Here is a 2,599-nt window from a genome sequence, read left to right on the forward strand (position 1 = left end):
TAAAACATTTACTGATGAAGATCATAGAGCACAGCTTTCGGTATGGATTACATCTCAATGTCAAGAAAACAAAAATCCTCACCACTGGACCAACAAACAACATTCTTATCAACGGAGAAAAGATTGAAGTTGTCAAGGACTTCATTCTTCTTGGATCCACTATCAATATTCAAGCAACAGTCAAGAAATCAAACGATGTATTGCGTTAAACAAATCTGCTGCACAAGACCTTTTTAAAGTGTTGAAGAGCAAAGATGTCACCTTGAGGGCTAAGGTGCGCCTGACCCAAGCCATGGTATTTTCAATAACCTCATGGCATGCGAAAGCTGGACAGTGAATAAGGAAGACCATAGAAGAATTGATGAATTTGAGTTATGGTGTTGGAGGAGAATATTGAAAGTGCCATGGACTGCCAAAAGAACCAATAGATCCGTTTTGAAAGAAGTGCAGCCACAACGTTCCTTGGAGGCCAAGATGGCCAAACTTCATCTCTCATACTTCAGACATATTGTCAGGAGAGACCAGTCGCTGGAGAAGGATATCATGTTTGGTAAGGTGGAGGGTCAGAGATAAAGAGAAAGACCCCCAACGAGATGGACTGGCCAAGTGGCAGCATCGATGGACTCAAGCATGGCAGCAATGGTGAGGTTGGCCCAGGATCCGGCAGTGTTTCGTTCTGCTGTGCATAAGGTCACTATGGGTCGGTGCCGACTCGAGGGCACCTAACACCGCCAACAACAATGAAACTGGCACAAAGGACAATCCTGGAACCCTGAGCTTCACAGAAAAGGTAGAGAAGTGGACTGAATACATACTGGGAAGAGAAGCTGAGCAGGGGCAGCAAAAGAAGGAGACTGACCAGTGAACCAACTGACTGCTAGATGCAGTACAGCCATCTCAAACTTTTACAAGCAGTAAGGAGAGACAGGCAGACGGCAGCATGACAGCACAGATCCACATGGGCAATGAAGAAGGTGAAATTCCTTCTTGCTCCCCACACTTTCCTTGATAACAGAGGTGAGGCCGGCTCCTACACTCATCTACCCACAGTGCAGACCCTGCTCTCTAGGAGTTCAGAGCCATGGTGTTTGAGCTAATGTGAGGTTGATGCACATTATGCCACCTTGGTGCTTGGATTCAGGCAGGTTCTGCTCTACAGAACCCACAGAGCCTCCAGGTCAGAATTAGACTAGCAGGAACCTTCATAATCAGCCATACTGCCCCCAGCTGCCCTCTGGTTCTGAAAGACACTGAAGCTAGCAACCAGAAGGGCTTGCATTGGGTGTCTGGAACACAGGTATCTAGGATTGGGAACTCAGTTATCATATCCCTCCTCCACCCACCTCATGAGTTCCTTGGCTGGCATGAGCCCCACAGAGTTTTCTCCTCTCTGGGTCCAACAACCGCACTGGATATTTGTTTATTTTTCCTTTTGTTGTTTCATTGTTTTTGTTAATTTATTCTTGCTTCTTTTTCTTCTTTTCTCCTCCCTTCATTTTCAGCCTTTCTATCTCTGCTTTTCAAGGTGAAATTTTGGCTCTTGTGGATTTGTTTTAATTTTTTTCAGCTTTAGCCTGACCTTGAACATGCACAATTGATGGTTTGTTCCATAGTCTGCCCCTGGCCTAGTTTTGGCTGATGATATGAAGCTTTTCCACTTTCTCTCTTCACAGATGTCATAGTGGCAGCAGCAATGGGTTCAAGTGTAAAAACAATTGTGAAGATGGCACAGGACCAGGCAGTGTTTCATTCTGTAGTGCAGAGGGTTGTTATGAGTCAGAGCCAACTCAACAGCACCTAACAACAACTCCATTTCCTTTTCATCCTCCCTCTCCCTGATTTTTCTAAGTGATTTTTACTTCTTCCTTTTATTTTCTCTCTTACTTTTTTCTTCTATAGCTCCATTTTCCTGTATGTCTTTTCTCTTTTAGTTATTATATTCTTTTTTTCTGGTTGCTGCAGGTTTTTATTTCTTATTTCTGCTTTTTTATTTTCTCTTTTCATAGTTGTTTGCTTGTTTGTTCATTCTGTTTTGTTTTCTTGTGCATGTGAGTGTGGTGGGGTTCACCTCTTTCCCACCAACTGGAGACAGCAACCGTATCCATACAGTCCAGCCATAACTGTACCTTTTGCATCTCCACTCAGTGGGCAAGAGCCAACACCACCTCCCATATCATCTGGTCAACGACAGACAACAAACAGCACCATCCTAAACTGAGGATCCAGAACAGCAAACAAAGAGTGGTACACATGCTCCCACTCTCTAACAATACCCACAGGAGGAAGTTGTGAGAGCCTAGGAATACATCAACATACAATTGTCAATTAAATGCAAATATGACAATACCACAATGCCCCTCAGAGTAATAGACAATTTTAGCTCACACAAAGAAACAAGAAAGAACGGCTTAAACAAATGACCCAGATGCAGAGCCAGAAAATGTCTCTGAGGAAGAAAAGTAATGGAGCTAAGTGAAAAAGAATTCAAAAGAAAAATATTTATGTATCTGCTAAGGATTTAAATGTACCAAAAGGAAATGGTTAAAGTTCAACCATTTCAAGAGATACCATATGAACAAGAGCCAATGATACTCAGAGA

This window comes from Chrysochloris asiatica, unplaced genomic scaffold, assembly GCF_000296735.1.
Source record: "Chrysochloris asiatica unplaced genomic scaffold, ChrAsi1.0 scaffold00018, whole genome shotgun sequence".
Classification (NCBI taxonomy): domain Eukaryota; kingdom Metazoa; phylum Chordata; class Mammalia; order Afrosoricida; family Chrysochloridae; genus Chrysochloris; species Chrysochloris asiatica.